Below are 16864 nucleotides of genomic sequence, written 5' to 3' on the forward strand. Positions count from 1 at the left end.
AGTATACTGTCTTTGGTGCAAGCTGCCCAGAGTCCTCGGAGAGTGGGCGGCATAGAAATATGAATAATAAAATAATAAATGATAATAAAGAAACTTCTTCAGCTCTGACAGGATAGTGGAGAATGGAAGGATTTATATTTCTTGCAGACAGCTGGTCATTTGCATCTTTTTAGAGGGTCGTTGAAGCACCTGGAGGTTTATCGGTGTCCTCAGGGTCGCCTGAGTGATGCTCCTGGTTCCTGTAGTCTGCAATTTTTTTTCCTCTGGAGTTGCTCTGTTTCCAGAGCAACTCCAATTCCTTTCAATCAGACATAACACTGCAGTGATACCTTGGTATTTGGTATTTGTACTGCAATCATTACAAGGCACTAATTATCTTGGTATTTTGGGAGACAAGCTTTCTATAGCATGGTCCTTTCCAGGAAATTCTTGACTCCATGTATATTTTATTACTTTTCTTTCTTTCTTTTTTAAAAGAAGGTAATTCTAGGTTTAGGAGAAAATAAGCATGCACATTTGTAACTTATGAAAGGTCTGGAAAATATTATCAGAAGAAATATGAATTGTGCAAAAGAGTATTTTTTTTCCCCGCACACTGCATTGTGCATTAGCTGCTGGTATTTGTTTAGATTCTTGTTATCACGGGTGAATAAAGCATGCTTGTGAGGCAGTGTTGTTGCCTCTTCACTAACTATGTTTCATGCACAGTCACCAGAATTAGTTCTTAACAGAATAACAGAGTTGGAAGGGAACTTGGAGGTCATATAGTCCAACTCCCTGCTCGAACAGAAGATCCTATATCAGGGGCGTCAAACTCGATTTCATTGAGGGCCGCATCAGGGTTGTGTTTGATCTTGGGGAGCCAGGATGGGCAAGGCCAGGGTGGACGTGGCCAGCTCGACGTCACTCGTGTTGGGGGTGCCCTTTGTGGCCTGAGCGCTCGGCCAGAGAAAACGGGCTCCCAAGCTCCATTTTCAGCTGCTACAGCCTCCTGCAACCCTCTGCCAGCGAAAATGGAGCTCGGGAGGGCCCTCCCGAGCTCTGTTTTCACTAGCAGAGGCACGGCGGGCTGGTCCTTCACTGTTTCCAGGGCGGCCCCGCGGGCCAGATCTAAGCACCCCGCAAGCCAGATCTGGCCCCTGGGCCTTGAGTTTGACCCCCCCCATACTGTTCCAGTCAAGTGGGTGTCCAGTCTCTTCTTAAAAGTTTCCAGTGATGAAGCATCCACAACATCTGAAGGCAAGTCATTTCAATGGTTAATTTTTCTAACTGTCAGGAAATTTCTCCTTAGTTCTCAGTTGCTTCTCTCCTTGATTAGTTTCCACCCATTGCTTCTTGTCCTGCCCTCAGGTGCTTTGGAGGATAGCTTGACTCCCTCTTCTTTGTGGCAGCCCCTGAGATATTGGAACTATTATAATTATATCCTTAAGACAGTCTTCTTCCTCCTCCTCCTCCTCCTCCCCCTCCTTTGTTCTAGGTTGGTTCTCTCTTTGATTAGTTTCCATCCTTTGCTTCTTGTCCTGCTCTCAGGTGCTTTGGAGAATAGCTTGACTCCCTCTTCTTTGTGGCAGCCCCTGAGATATTGGAACTATTATAATTATATCCTTAAGACAGTCTTCTTCTTCTTCCTCCTCCTCCTCCTCCTCCTCCTCCCACTCCTTTGTTCTAGGTTGGTTCTCTCTTCGATTAGTTTCCATCCTTTGCTTCTTGTCCTGCCCTCAGGTGCTTTGGAGAATAGCTTGACTCTCTCTTTTTTGTGGCAGCCCCTGAGATATTGAAGGGCTGCCACACAAACACTGTTTTCATGCCACCCCTAGTCCTTCTTTTCACTAACTAAACAAACCCAATTCCTGAAATTCTAGAAGAATTTCTGCAATTCTGCTAGAAGTTTTCATAAAACAAGCAAGTCGGAAACTCCATTTTTTGACTCAAAAGTCTTTGTCTGATAAGTTGAAAACACACTATCGCTCTTAAGCCTTACTCTTTTGTAGTAAGAAGATTTTGCTGCAGACAGAAACTATAATCCCTCTGGATGGTTTGAAGATATCTTGAGGCTCTTGATCCTACTGCCCTGTGTTTTGTTTTGTTTTTTACAGGGGGAAAAAAAACCTCATCCAAAGCAAGTCAAACACTTCTAAGAAGCCAACATTAGTCGATGTTCCTTACAAAAAATGTTCCAGCAAGCTCTCAAAAAAGCTTTCAAAGAGCAAATTCCATGAAAATATAAGTTGTAAGGGGAAAAAAACGAAGCAAAATACGAATTCATAAAACCTTAGCAGAGAAGAAAATAAATGGCATGGTAAAAATAAGACAGGTGAAACGCTCAGCTTTAAAGGTGAATAAAATAATTCCATAGTGCAGTGTTTCTCAACCTTGGTCACTTTCAGATGGGTGAACTTCAACTCCCAGAATTCCCCAGCCAGCTATTTGGGCCAAGCAATGACCCCGGGACAATGAAACCATCATAAATATGAGCCAGCTGTCAAATGCTCAAATTTTGATCATGTGACCATGGGGATGCTGCAATGATCGTGTGAAAAATATTAGCAACTTTTTCAGTGCCAACTTTAAACAATAATAAACACATAATTGTAAGTCGAGGACTACCTGTAATCATTTCCAAAATTGTGTAGTAAAAGTCTCAATATTCCAAATTCCCTGGACTCTTAATTCACGTATAATCCTCTTAAATCCAAGTCTTATTTAACATTTTGTTTTTTATTTACACATTTTAAACATTCTTAAACTTATGGTTAATTTTTCTTTTGTTCATGAATGAAAGTAAAATTACCAGGTGGCTTTTCAAACTTGCCGTTCTGAAGGTCTCTAATAGCTTTAATAGAGTTAAATAGGCAATTTATGAAAGTGAGTGCAAACGCAGCATCCTTTAAATGGCTCTGCCAAGATTGCAAAGTTGGTGTTCATTTCTTGGCACTCAAACATGTGGGAGATCAATGACCTGCAGTCTCCTTGTGAGGAGCAGCCATCCAGTGCACATGTGGGTTGCTTTCCCATCTACTCCTGGTCCAGAAAGATTCCAAAGAACTAATCTATTCACTGTTCATCTGTCTTTGCTGTGATCATAATGTCCACTTTTTAAGAGAATTGCTTAGTTCCTCATACCTCTCCCAGAAACCTGGCTTGTAATTTTTACTTCCAGGTTCTCCATTAACTCCGCTTGTCGCAAGTGAAAATGTGTGGATGCAAATGATGATCGCATGACTAGGGGATGCCATGATGGTCATAAATGAAGGCCAGCTGTGAAGCATCCGAATGGCAATCATGTGTCTATGGGGTGCTGCAATGGTCAGAAATGCGAAGATTGGGCGCAAAGCTAATTTTTATACTATCGCAAATTGGAACGGTCTCTAAATGAGATAGTTGGTAAATGAGGACTACCTGCAATATGCAAATATCTTTTTAAAGTTGCTTACATTTCAATTAATAATGGATCATCAAATATGTTTCAGAGGCAATACGGAACACGAGATATATTCCTGTGTTATTTTCCCATCCAGCTACAACATTGTTGTGCTCACTGACATCTGGCATGGAAAATCTTGCCTGAGAAGTAATTACGAAGATGTGGTTAAAATTTCTTCTAACTAGCGATGCTAGGAATGGAGCTTCAGCTTCTCCCTTCTCCACCAAATGGAACTATAATTCCTTTACTTATCAATTCATCATTCTGAATCACACACTGTTCACAACACGCTTCCAAAAACTGTGAAAGATAATTGCATCATTGCCTACTGAGAGTCGTTCTTCCGAAAAAGCCACTGAATGGAATAAAGGGAAAGAGAGAAATAAGCAGGTCCATGCATGAGTGGATTTTTCTAGAAATTGGCAACCCAATTGGCACTGATCTCCCAAATGTTGCAAGTTCAAATATTTAGCAAAACATCAGAAGCTGCAGATTTGTCTAAGCTTCTTCTTGTTGTTGTTAGTCGCGAAGTCATGTCTGACCCATTGCGACCCCATGGACAACTTTTCTCCAGGCCTTCCTGTCCTCTACCATCCCCAGGAGTCCATTTAAGCTCACATCGACTGCTTCAGTGACTCCATCCAGCCACCTCGTTCTCTGTCATCCCCTTCGTTCTCCTTAGGTGGCTTCTTCAGAGGTCGGTTTCAGCAGGTTCTGACCAGTTCTGGAGAACCGGTAGTGGAAATTTTGAGTAGTTCGGAGAACCGGTAAATACCACCTCTGACTGGCCCCACCCCCATCTATTCTCTGCCTCCTGAGTCCCAGTTGATCAGGAGGAAATGGGAATTTTGTAGTAACCTTCCCCTGGATTGGGGAGGGAATGGAGATTTTACAGTATCCTTCCTCTGCCACGCCCACCAAGCCACGCCCACAGAACCAGTAGTAAAAAAATTTGAAACCCACCACTGGGCTTCTTAGGTAAACTCAAATCTAATCTAAAGAAATGGCAGTACTTTAAAAGTTTAACTCAAAACAAGGGAAGCAGATGGGAGGAAAAAAATATAAATAACCCCAAAGCAAATAGCTGGCAAGCTAAAAAAAATTAACGGACAATCTATACATGATAACAACAACAGAGAAAAGAATGATGCTATGAGAAGCCAGGCAAGAAATCACGCAGGATATTAACTGCAGATTAGAAAATGGATAATAGTCTAAACTCCAACTCAGTGATAACTGAATCTGATGACAAGAATCAATCTCTTGTTCAACTCAACCAATCTTGTACAGGCCATCAGTCTAGCCCTTTCTATCCACTGTAGGATGAAGGCCTCTTCCGCATGTTTTCAACCTATATGGTCCTGAGCTTTCTTTTGCCAATTGGGCCCACCGTACTTGCGATTGTCGTCAATCCATCTTGTTTTAGGTCTGTTTTGTGGACGTTGTTTATCAAATGGAATCCATTCTATGACTGCCTTGGTCCACCTGCCACCAGGTCTTCTTGCTACCTGGCCAGCCCGTTTCCATTTCCATTCTTTTGATGGCATTTTCGTTTGTTCTTTAATCCATCTCCTTTTTTATTTTTTAATGACCCCCCCCCCCATAATCCGTTGCGGGGTGGAGTCAGGGCAACTGAATGGAGCAGAATGTTTACTGGCCGGATGCCCTTCCTGTCGCCAATGCGGAATTTTATTCAGCAGCACAAATTCTCATTGTGCCCAGAGAGAGGAATATCTGCCTCTACTTAGGATTGAACTCACAGCCTCCTGATTGTGAGGCGAGAGCTCTACCTCTAGGCCACCGCGCCATGTTTGTTCTCTAATCCATGTGCAGGTCTTTCTATCTTCTCTTGTGATGTCGAGCATGTACCTTTCCATGGGTCTTTGCGCCACTTGCCATTAAGAAATTTATCATATGACCATGTTATTTTACTGCCAGGTGTATCCAGCAGTGGTAGGTTGCCCCCGGTTCGGACTGGTTCGTAAGAACCGGTAGTAAAACTGGCGGGAGGCCCCGCGCACCTCCCCGGATGTCGTCATCAGAGATCTGCGCATGCAGATATCAGCGATCTGCGCATTTACCGGTAGTAAAGGTAAGTAGAATCCACCCCTGGTATCCAGGAAGTCTAAAAACCAGCTAATCATTTGAAAATAATATATAAAATTAATGAGTGTGCGGAATCAGATAGATTAACTAGATTGATCAATGGTAAAAAAGATTCAGAATTTTGTAACAGTTGGAAAGTATGGTACGATTGGGTCCAGAAAAGGTGGGATAGAATAGATATATGATGATATATATATATATATGGTGGCAAATATGTATGTATAAAGGAATGATTTTATACTTATGGACAATGTAATCATATTATACCATGGTGGCAGGATTGTATATTTTATTTGTGTATTAGTGTATAGAATATATTAATAAAAATTATATAAAAAATAATAATAAAAAAATAAATAAAAACCAGCTAATCATCAGGAAAAATAATTTATCAAGCTAATCTAACTTTAAAGTCCGATGATAGCATTGATGCAGAAGGTTCTCTATTGACTAGCTCTCTCTTTTGAAAATAATGCGATGGAATATTTCTGGTTCGTTTAATCACTGTAATGAAGGACTAATGGCAAAAAGGATTTGCATTGGGTTCCTTGTTTTATTCCAGGAATTATGAGGCAGAACAACCTGAATTAACTCCAACATATTCTTCTATAGCAAAAGCACTTCCCACAGCAAAAATAAACCAATCCAAGTACTCAATCATGTACAGGATCAATTTACTTTATTGAAGCATGTCATAATGAAAAAGGGTTCAGTTTTCTTCTATTGCCGTCTTTTCATGTTTACTTGTCTCCAAGGCAACACTAATTACGTATGGCCAAGTGGGCGCTGACTTTTAGCAAGCACATAAACAGGCCTTCCTAAGGATGGTGTATGCCGAATACCTGTTGCTGCTTTAATTGAATCCTAAATTGCATTAACAGAGGGATACAATCAAGATCAAGTGAGGTACTAATACCACTCTATAAAGCCCTAGTATGACCACACCTAGAATACTGCATCCAGTTTTGGTCACCACACTATAAAAAGAAATTGAGACTCTAGAAAGAGTACAGAGAAGAGCAACCAAGATGATGAGGGGACTGGAGACTGAAACATATGATGAACGGTTGCAGGAACTGGGCATGGCTAGTTTAATGAAAAGAAGGATTAGGGGAGACATGGTAGCAGTCTTCCAAAATCTCAGGGGCTGCCACAGAAAGGAAGGCGCCAAACTATTTTCCAAGGCACCTGAAGCAGGGGTGAAATCCAGCAGGTTCTGACAGGTTTTGGAGAACCAGTAGCGGAAATTTTGAGTAGTTCGGAGAACTAGCAAATACCACCTCTGGCTGGCCCCAGAGTGGGGAGGGAATGGGGATTTTGCAGTATCCTTCCCCTGGAGTAGGGTGGGAACGGAGATTTTGCAGTATCCTTCCCTTGCCACGCCCACCAAGCCATGCCCACCAAGCCACACCATGCCACGCGCACCAAGCCACGCCCACAGAACTGGTAGTAAAAAAAATTTGGATTTCACCACTGACCTGAAGGCCAGACAAGGAATAATGGATGGAAACTGAACAAGGAGAGATTCAACCTGGAAATAAGGAGAAATTTTCTGACAGTGAGAACAATCAACCAGTGGAACAGAAGCTGCCTTCAGAAGTTGTGGGAGCTTCATCACTGGAAGCTTTCAAGAAGAGACTGGACTGCCATCTGTCAGAAATGGTGTAGGGTCTCCTTGCTTGGGGCAGGGGGTTGGACTAGATGACCTACAAGGTCCCTCCCAACTCTGTTAATTTGTTAATCTGAATTTTGCTGATTATGATTCTCTTCTTCTCTTTCTTTCTATCTTACTGACCATCACAGTTTTCTCAAGAAAAGTAGGTCTTTTCTTTTTTTTTTATAGGTAGTCCTTGATTTACGACTTACAAAATTTCTGTGGCTAAGCAAAACAGATTGCTAAGTGAGTTTTTTCCCATTTTATGACCTTTCTTCCGACAGTTGTTAAGTGAATCACCTCAGTTGTTAAGTTAGGAACAACAGTTGTTAAGTGAATCTGGCTTCCCCATTGACTTTGCTTGTCCGAAGGTTGCAAAAGGGGATCACATGACCCTTGGACACTGCAACCGTCATAAATATGAGTCAGTGGCCAAGCGTCTGAATTTTGATCACATGACCATGGAGATGCTGCAATGGTCGTAAGTCTGAAAAACGGTCCTAAGTCACTTTTTTCAGCGCCGTTGTGACTTTGAATGGAATAGAATAGAATAGAATAGAATAGAATAGAATAGAATAGAATAGAATAGAATAGAATGGAATGGAATGGAATGGAATGGAAAAGAATAGAGTAGAGTAGAGTAGAGTAGAGTAGAGTAGAGTAGAGTAGAGTAGAGTAGAGTAGAATAGAATAGAATAGAATAGAATAGAATAGAATAGAATAGAATAGAATAGAATAGGATTTATTCACCATGATTGGACACACAAGGAATTTATCTCCAGTGCAAAACTTAAGTGTACAACAACAACCAAAAAAGGCCAGGTAGAAATAACTTATTTTTAAATATATTTAATTATTCATAATCAACTGGTCCTCTGAGTAAATGAGATATGGAAAATAATTACTGCCTCCAGCCGTATCTATACATCCAGAAGGAGAAGAAGAAGCAGTAAGAGACGATGTAACGTCAATTTAAGAACTGGTGACAACAAGATGTTTAAAGTATGCATTTACTCCTAAAAGAATCCTACAACTCCTGATAAAATACTCTTTCTTTTGCCGTAGAGAATTTGCTGGTTCCTCCAGAGTGTCACAGTTTTCACTGCAAGCTTTGGCAGGAACAGTTGCAAGGACAATTAAGGAGAAGGTTGGACTGATCATTCTTCGATCTGAAAATGCGGGACTACTGATTTATATGCTTTCTAATTGTGCCCTTAGTTTATTTTTTTTTCCAATACACTTTATTAAACTTTTATTACATTAAAAAACTTAAAAAATATTTCACTCAACAAAAGCTATTTGTGGTGTTTTTCTTGTGACAATAATTCGTGCATTATTTACAAAAATTAAATTGTGTGTATTTACATTCTTACTTTATCTATTATTTATACTTTATAACTATCTATCTTTAATCTATCTCCGTTCTATCCAGTAATACCACTGTTCTCACACATTGTAAAATGTCGATGCCTCTTTATCTTTTAAACTCAGTGTTAATTTGTCAATTTCTGCGCAATTCATGACCTTTTGTATGAACAATTTCTCTGCGGGTGTGCATGGCTGTTTCCAACATTGAGCATAGGCAATCCTGGCAGCGGTTAATATGTGTAGTACTAGATATTTTGTGCCCTTTACATTTTTTTTTTTTTTGAAGATCCCCAGTAGGAAGAGTTCCAGTTCTAAGTCTAATTGTTCGTTAGTAATTTCCTGTAGCTAATCTTTAATTTTTAGCCAATATTTTCGAGCCTCAGGACCCTTACTTTAAATTACTACCCTTCCATTCCAACGGTTAGAGGGATATCACGTTTGGCAGGTGGATTTGATTTAAATCGAGTTGATTTAAATCACAATTTAAATCATGATTTAAATCACTAGTAAAAAGGCTTGATTTAAATCAACTCGATTTAAATCATAATTTTTAAAGAGCAACTGTCATCTCTGCTACTCCTTTGACCCACTGTTGACTCACCGATAGTCCCAGTGTTGCAGAATATACAGCCTCATGCTACATAACTAAGCTGCATTTCATGCTGAATAAACTAAATTATTTACGTATCTTAAATAGAAAACTATCTTACGATAGATTTTTACCCCAAAAGTTTTTTATTAAAATAAATTCGATAAAAATAAAAAAAATCCGATTTAAATCAAAAAATCTGATTTTTTTGATTTTTTTAAAAAAAATTATTGATTTTTATCCACCCTGATGTTTGGTGTTCAAAAATGCAGAAGACGACATGCAAATATATATTTTTAGCATCCTAGTGATTGTCCAGATTTCTGCAGTCCACATGTGGCCACTTTGATGGGACAAAAACTTTGGGTTTTTTTCCTCAAAACTCATCACAGGGGGTTCTTGATTTAGAACCACAATTGAGCCTAACATTTCTGTTGCTAAGTGAGACATTTGTTAAAGTGAGGCTTTTTCCCCATTTTACAACCTTTCTTGCCCCAGTTGTTATGTGAATCACTGCCGTCAAGTTAGTAACATTGTTGTTAAGCGAATCTGGCTTCTCCCATGGGCTTGGCTCGTCAGAAGGTCACAAAAAATAATCACATGACCGCAGGACACTGCAACGGTCATAAATATGAGTCAGTGGCCAAACGACTGAATTTTGATAATGGGACCATGGAGATGTTGTAATGACCGTAAGTTGTGAAAAACATATGTCCCAAAGGTGCTTTTTTCAGAAGGCAACTGAACTTTCTTGTTTTTTTTCTTTGAAGATGTTTTGCTTCTCATCCAAGAAGCTTCTTCAGCTCTGACTGGATGGAGGGGAATGGAAGGATTCATTCTGTCAGAGCCGAAGAAGCTTCGTGGATGAGAAGCGAAACGTCTTTAAAATAAAAGCAAGAAAGTCCAGTTGCCTCCTGAAAAAGCACCTTTGGGACAACCAATTGCCTGGATGACTGAGAAGCTCTATGTCATTTTATTCAGTGCCGCTGTAACTTCAAACGGTCACTAAACGAACTGTTGTAAGTCGAGGACCAGCAATACATGAACCGGCTCCAGAATTTTACTTAGAGAAAGAGAGGGTTTTAACTCTTTGCTCTCATTATAATATTAATCTATATTAGATTTCACATGTGTGCAGTTTCCACTCAGAAGAAAGCCTCGAATGGAATAAAAGCATTTTTCTTCTAAGCAAGCTGTACCTGTACCTTCCCCACCTTAAAAGATCTGATATGAGGGGGAAACGCTGGGATTGTCCCAGAAGTGGGTTTTAACAGGTTCTGACCAGTTCTGGAGAACCAGTAGTGGAAATTTTGAGTAGTTTGGAGAACCGGTAAATACCATCTCTGACTGGCCCCGAGTCCCAGCTGATCGGGAGGGAATGGGGATTTTGTAATAACCTTCCCCTGGAATGGGGAAGGAATGGAGATTTACAGTATCCTTCCCCTGGAGTGGGGAGGGAATGGAGATTTTACAGTAGCCTTCCCCTGGAGTGGAGAGGGAATGGGGATTTTGCAGTATCCTTCCCCTGGAATGGAGAGGGAATGAGGATTTTACAGTATCCTTCCCTGGAGTGGGGTGGGAATGGAGATTTTACAGTATCCTTCTGGACTGGAGAGGGAATGGGGATTTTGCAGTATCCTTCCCCTGGAGTGGGGAGGGAATGGGGATTTTACAGTATCCTTCCCCTGGAGTGGAGAGGGAATGGGGATTTTGCAGTATCCTTCCCCTGGAGTGGAGAGGGAATGGAGATTTTACAGTATCCTTCCCCTGGAGTGGGGAAGGAATGGAGATTTTACAGTATCCTTCCCCTGGAGTGGAGAGGGAATGGGGATTTTGCAGTATCCTTCCCCTGGAATGGAGAGGGAATGAGGATTTTACAGTATCCTTCCCTGGAGTGGGGTGGGAATGGAGATTTTACAGTATCCTTCTGGACTGGAGAGGGAATGGGGATTTTGCAGTATCCTTCCCCTGGAGTGGAGAGGGAATGGGGATTTTGCAGTATCCTTCCCCTGGAGTGGAGAGGGAATGGGGATTTTGCAGTATCCTTCCCCTGGAGTGGAGAGGGAATGGAGATTTTACAGTTTCCTTCTCCTGGAGTGGGGAGGGAATGGGGATTTTGCAGTAACCTTCCCCTGCCATGCCCACTAAGCCACGCCATGCCACGCCCACCAAGCCACACCCACAGAACCGGTAGTAAAAAAATTTGAATCCCACCACCGGATTGTGCCCACTTTCTTCTGAGTTACATAAAAGTGAAGGAAAGTCACATGTTATTTTAGCTTGCCACTTAAAACAAAATGATCAAAGGGTCCTGTACTATTTGAAAGGGTCTTATTTATCGTAAACGGCACATTCACATCACATTTCGATAAAAACACAAGATTAAAATATGAAATCTAAAATAGTATACATGTGTGTCTAGATTACAAATATAATTTGTTTTGGCTTCATTTAACACAGCCAGGAAATCAGCAACGTCTCCATTATAGTCTCTCTATGAGTGGGCAAAATAACATCACCGAATTGTGATTGCGGGGACGAAAAACAAATTATCCAACATATGGTGTAGTGTGCCAATAAGAGCCTGTAATAGTGAGTTTGCTGGTTTCCTGACAAATGAAGCAAAAAATTATATCTCTCATCTAGACCTAGAATACTACATCCAGTTTTGATCACCACACTATAAAAAAGATGTTGAGACTCTAGAAAGAGTGCAGAGAAGAGCAAGAAAGATGATTAGGGGACTGGAGGCTAAAACATACGACGAACGGTTGCAGGAACTGGGCATGGCTAGTCTAGTGAAGAGAAGGACCAGGGGAGACATGATAGCAGTCTTCCAATATTTGAGGGGTTAAAACAGAGCACCTGAAGGCCAGACAAGGAATAATGGATGGAAACTGAACAAGGAGAGATTCAACCTGGAAATAAGGAGAATTTTTTTAACAGTGAGAACAATCAACCAATGGAACAGAAGTTGCCTTCAGAAGTTGTGGGAGCTTCATCACTGGAAGCTTTCAAGAAGAGACTGGACTGCCATCTGTTAGAAATGGTGTAGGATCTCCTCCTTGGATGGGGGGGTTAGACTAGATGACCCACAAGGTCCCTCCCAACTGTTAATCTATATCAGTATCAGACATACGTTTATAATATTTTAAGGGATAAACTAAGGTGATTTAATTAAGCAAATTACAAGCCAAATGTTAGAAGCCATTGTACCACAAACTACTCCGTAAAGTGGAGGTTGTGATCCCTAGAATTGTAAACAACTGGAGGCATCTCCATTTCTTTTTTAAAAAAATAACCTCTGGCATGATCGTTCCAACTTGGATTTTTATGCATTAGGAATTGTTTCCTTCTCTTGCATTCTTTCGATTAGGATGTTGCGGGCTGTTATTTTGAAATGAACTTTTTTGACCCTGGCGTATCTATCGGTTTTACGAAAAGGTTAAATCTCTTTGTTAAAAATCCATCACTCCGTTGGAAGTGCTGAGTGCTTGTGTAACTTGTTGTGACTAAAAGGTCAAATAGCTACGCCTCTGAAGGCAGTCAAACTGAATGGATGGCCAAAACTGTCATTTTTACACAGAGTAACAACTGACAGGGAAGAATTGATTGTGTGACAAAGCAGGATCACAAATTAGCAACAGCAATAGCACTTAGTCTTATACTAAGTGCTATTATTTATATACTATTACTTTTATACTATAAAAGTCTTAGGACTTTTCTTGCCACGTTTAAGTAAATCGTTGCAGTTGTTAAATTAATAATGCGGTTGTTAAGTGAATCTGGCTTCCCCATTTTATTTATTTATTTATTTATTTATTTATTTATTTATTTTAATTTGATTTATATGCCGCCCTTCTCCGGAGACTCAGGGTGGCTTACAGTGCGTTAAGCAATAGTCTTCATACTTTTGTATATTTATACAAAGTCATCTTATTGCCCCCACAAACTGGGTCCTCAATTTACCTACCTTAGAAAGGATGGAAGGCTGAGTCAACCTTGAGCCTGGCGAGATTCGATCTTACTTTAATTGCAGACAGCTGGTGTTAAATTACAGTGCTTCTGTCTGTTGAGCTAAACCAGGCTAAACCATTGACTTTGCTTGTCAGACGGTTGCAAAAGGGAATCACATGACCGCAGGATACTGTGACCGTCATAAATGTGAACCAGTTGCCAAGCATCCAAATTTTTTTTTTTTTTTAATAAAAAAGTTTTTATTTTCTGATCAAACAAGTATACAATATAAACAATCATTCATACTATCATCAGAAAAAAAGAAAAAAAAATCAATTTGGTAAACTCAATCTTCATCCCCTCCTTACCACCCCCCACCCCCGACTTCCCAGAACAAAAACAGGGCATAGATTTCACCAAACATTCGCTAAAATAAACTAGCTAACTACAAGATTTAATAACTCCCAAGACCCCTTAACTCCCCTTTTACAATTTCATCAACCTCCCTTTATATAAACACAAAGTAACATGTAATCCAATAACTCTAAGAATTTTAAAACCATTAACAAATCTTAAACATTCAAACCTAAAAACATTTTTCCCCCTCCTATTTTTCTCAAAGTTCAGATATTTTGAAATCTCATAACAAAAAATAAACCTTAGATATTCACTAATTAAATTTCTACATTTAAGCATCCAAATTTTGATCACATGACCATGGGGATGCTGCAAAGGTCATAAGTGTGAAAAAGCGGTCATAAGTCGCTTTTTTTCAGTGCCGTTGTAACTTTGAACTGTCACTGAGGGAACGGTTGTAAATCAAGGACTCCGTGTATAAAGAAGTGGCTTTTGATACTCCTTATAGTAGTTGTAAGTACGCTATGATGAGTATTAAAAGCCTCTTCTCTTTTTTTTACTTTCTTAGATTTGTTGTCTTATTGCACTTTTAACTTTTTCTTTTCTTTCTCTTTCCTTCTGATTTTCTCTGCTCTATTTTAGTTTGCACAGTTCGTATTGTTGCTGTTCAAACTTTTAATAAAAACTATTTCAAAAAAAGGACTGTCCCTTCTGTCCCTCAAGCATCTCTCCTTACAGATAGCATGGTCTTCAATAGTAGGTTACAAGTACTGCATTTTTCGGAGTATAAGACGTACCTTTTCCCCCCAAAAAAGAGGGTGAAAATCTGGGTACGTCTTATACTCCGAATGTAGCCTTGCCCAGCTTCTCAAATGGAAGTTTCAGAGGCTGAAAAAAGCATCAGAAATGAAGCTTCAGAAAAGAAGCCCCCAAACAGAGCTTCAGAAAAGAGGCTTTTTTTTTCTGAAGCTGTTTTGGAGGCTTTCAGAGGCAGGAAAAAGGTTTTTTCTGAAACAGAGTTTCAGAAGTTTCAGATGCAGAAAAAAAAGCAAAAAAAAGCAAAGCACTGAGCTCACAACCAAAGAACCTGTTGCTAAAATTCATCTCAGGGAACTGCATTACTATTACTATTAATTTTCTCATCGTTCCTATCATCATCTCCTCCCACTTATGACTGTATGACTGTAACTTTGTTGCTTGTATTTATATTGATATTTGACAATTTATATTGATTGTTTTCTAGTATGATTTGATTGCTTATTTGTACCCTATAACTATTATTAAGTATTGTACCTTATGATTCATGATGAATGTATCTTTTCCTTTATGTACACCAAGAGCATATGCACCAAAGACAAATTCCTTGTGTGTCCAATCACACTTGGCCAATAACGAATATTCTACTCTACTCTACTCTACTCTACTCTACTCTACTCTACTCTACTCTACTCTACTCTACTCTACTCTACTCTACTCTACTCTACTCTGGGACTGGAGGATAAAACATGCAAAGAACAGTTGCAGGAGTTGTGTTATACCTGATTTAATGAAGAGAAGGACTAGGGGAGACATGATAGCAGTGTTTCAATATCTCAGGGGCTGCCACAAAGAAGAGGGAGTCAAGCTATTCTCCAAAGCACCTGAAGGCAGGACAAGACGCAATGGGTGGAAACTACTCAAGGAGAGATTCAACCTAGAAATAAGGAGAATTTTCCTGACTGTGAGAAAAAATTAGTTAGTTGAATGGCTTGCCTCCAGAAGTTATAGGTGCTCCATCACCTGAGGTTTAGTTTAATAATAATAAAAAAAGGGACATGATAGCAGTGTTCCAATATTTGAGGGCCTGCCACAAATTCAAGGGGGTCAACCTTTTCCCCAAAGCACCCCAAAAGTAGGACAAGAAGCAGTGAATGAAACTAATGAAGGAGAGATGATCCAACCTAGAAATGAAGAACGGTTGCAGGAAGCCTGGATAGCTCAGCAGACTAATGCATTGTAATTTAACTCCAGCTGTCTGCAATTAGTAAGTTTGAATCTCGCCAGGCTCAAGGTTGACTCAGCCTTCCATCCTTTCTAAGGTAGGTAAATTGAGGACCCAGTTTGTGGGGGCAATAAGCTGACTTTGTATAAAATATACAAAAGTATGAAGGCTATTGCTTAATGCATTGTAAGCCACCCTGAGTCTCCGGAGAAGGGCGGCATATAAATCAAATTAAAACAAACAAACAAACAAAACTTGGGTATGTCTAGTTTAATGAAATGAAGGACTAGGGGAGACATGATAACAGTCTTCCAATATCTTAAGGGGCTGCCTCAAAAGATGAGGGGGAGGGCGTAAACCTATTCTCCAAAAACATCTGAAAGCAGAACAAGAAGCAATTAATCAAGGCGAGAAGCAACATTAGAACTGAGCAGAAACTTCCTGACCGCGAGAATAATTAACCAGTGGAACGACTTGCCTCCAGAAATTGTGAATACTCCAACACTGGAAGTTTTTAAGAAGAGACTGGGTATCCATTTGTCTGAAATGGCATAGGGTCTCCTGCTTGAGCCCAGAGAGGGTGGACTGGAGGACCTCCGGGGTCCCCTTCCAACTCTCTTATTCAGTTCTGTTATTCTAGTATCCTTTCTACGCATCCGTCCCATCCACAGCGATAGCTAATAGCCTTATATATACCGCTTCACGGTGCTTCACAGCCCTCTCTAAGCGGTTTCAGCCTCTTGCCCAAAGAAAATCCAGAATGAGATCGCCTGCCACGGGCAAGGAGGGCTGGGGTTGGACTAGACGACCTCTAAGGTCCCTTTCTAACTCCCTTATTCTTTACCGGCTCCGAGCCTTTCCCCACCGCTTACTTACCGCGCAGCGCAGCCGGGGCTACTGCAAGCAGAAGCAACACCAGCCTGGCTGGAGCGCCTTCCCGGCGGCCCGGCTCCATCGGCGACGGTTCTCCGCTCCTCCAACGAAGGGACCCGGCGGGGAAGCAGAGACGGGCTGGCCACGAAACTGATTCGGATTTGCACCCGGCAGGTGGAGGCTTCAGCGAGCCCCGGGCGTGGAGAAAGGCGGGCAACGAGCCGAAAACGGTGCAATCGCTTGCTCTCTACCTGTGCAAGAGCCGCCTGCCCCCTTCTAGCCAACTGGGGTTAAAAGGAAGAAGGGGGGGGCTTGGTTTCTTGCTGCTGGCACCGCCCCCTCATTTCTCCCTCCCCCCCTTCCACCCCCCCAACCCCCCCATTGAGGAAGAGAGAATGGGCTCCCTTTGCACGCCCACTGCGAGGAGAGCCTCCGGCGGTGCACCTTTGTTAACTTTATCCCCGCAAGGGCTTCCTGGCACCAGTTGATAAATTTATATTTGCCGATTTGATATAAAATGGTTTGTCGTGAAAATGCGACTGCTTGAGGGCTCCT

At 41.0% G+C, this 16864-nt stretch overlaps 1 long non-coding RNA gene across 1 annotated transcript in view; it reads right to left on the reverse strand.

Annotated features, from left to right (window-relative positions):
• LOC148113281 (uncharacterized) overlaps nucleotides 1-16605 on the reverse strand; it is a 35039-nt gene extending 18434 nt beyond the window's left edge. The window contains exon 1 of the long non-coding RNA XR_015728285.1: nucleotides 16313-16605. This is a non-coding gene — a long non-coding RNA (uncharacterized LOC148113281). The remainder of the gene's footprint in view (nucleotides 1-16312) is intronic.
• Between the last annotated feature and the right edge of the window lie 259 nt (nucleotides 16606-16864).

Source organism: Pantherophis guttatus, chromosome 5 (assembly GCF_059756535.1).
Source record: "Pantherophis guttatus breed Tessera chromosome 5, ASM5975653v1, whole genome shotgun sequence".
Taxonomy (NCBI): domain Eukaryota; kingdom Metazoa; phylum Chordata; class Lepidosauria; order Squamata; family Colubridae; genus Pantherophis; species Pantherophis guttatus.